The sequence below is a fragment of the Triticum urartu genome, chromosome 5 (genome assembly GCF_003073215.2).
Source record: "Triticum urartu cultivar G1812 chromosome 5, Tu2.1, whole genome shotgun sequence".
NCBI lineage: Eukaryota > Viridiplantae > Streptophyta > Magnoliopsida > Poales > Poaceae > Triticum > Triticum urartu.
In genome coordinates this window covers 59,334,240-59,335,349 of record NC_053026.1, presented here as the reverse complement: position 1 = coordinate 59,335,349, position 1,110 = coordinate 59,334,240, and the positions used below count along the sequence as shown (strand labels likewise).

At 42.2% G+C, this 1,110-nt stretch overlaps 1 long non-coding RNA gene across 1 annotated transcript; it reads right to left on the bottom strand.

The window, feature by feature from the left end:
* On the bottom strand, window positions 1–1,104 carry LOC125555638. The gene is made up of 2 exons (XR_007304791.1): window positions 788–1,104; window positions 1–448 (listed from the first exon to the last, which is right to left on the bottom strand). It is a non-coding gene; the product is annotated as an uncharacterized LOC125555638 (long non-coding RNA).
* Between the last annotated feature and the right edge of the window lie 6 nt (window positions 1,105–1,110).

Sequence of the window (1,110 nt, the reverse complement as noted above, 5' to 3'; positions counted from 1 at the left end):
TTAAAACAGAGGTGACACCAGAAACACATACATACAGCAAACAGACATGAAGGCTCACTGAGTTCCAAGAAAGAGGAAACACATATATATACAGCGACCAATAGCTTAATTCGACGAGACTGACTCATCAGCAAAACAGATATAACACACACTGATAGAGGGAGGCAACATAATTAAACAGAGACGACAACAGCGTAGGCACATTCACAACATTCTAACAATTGTGATAAGAAGCTAGCTAGCAGACATGACTTATGATTTGGTTCTCTGCAAGACCAGGTACTAACTAGTTGACTTGTATGCAGCAAGCTAGCTTGATCCCTTGTGGCCATCATGATCTTGTTTTGCCTTGTAATGACTAAAGGCATCTCCTGCCATTTTGCCGATCAAAACTGCCCCCGTGAATTTGAGGAAATCATTAAAGTATACTGCCCGCTGACTTGAGTGCCTGCAGATCAGGTGATGCAGTTAACTGGTAGGTGGTAGCAATAAAAACAAGAACATGGGATACATAAATGATTGGTAGGGTGGATTTTACCATGCCGACACTAATTCCTAAGGAAGGCCATGAGAAAGTTTAGGCCAATCAGTTTATTGAATTGCAGCTCCAAGTTTTAATAGATCCTTTTAAATCATGTAGTGGATGTCTTTTTCTAAAATGCTTGATAAGGGTGCTAGTAACGGTTTAATCAGGGGATTTTGCCCTGAATAGATAAAAAAGAAAAAGGTTATTGTTTTTGTTTTAATATATGCATTATTAGGTGAGGTGAAGGGGGGAGAGAGATACCAGCGGGGGTCATCGGGTCTAGGTTTGACATGCTGAGAGAGTTGTTTGAGCAAAAGGTTGTTTTTCCGGGTCACTACATTGCCCTTAGCAGTGTAGTCAGCTTGCCAGGCAGCGATTGTGTTGTAGAGGTCCTCTTTCTGGGCATGGATTTGAGCCAAGCGGAAGATGGCATCTTTCCTCTGATTGGGCGTGAGGTCCTGCGGCAGGCAGAGCGTACATTAGCAAAGGCATTGGCCGGCCAGAATCATCATCATAATGCATCTATTGGCTCTTGTATGATTTTTCTAGATAGCAAAGCTGTACTCCTGTATTAGTAGTATTAG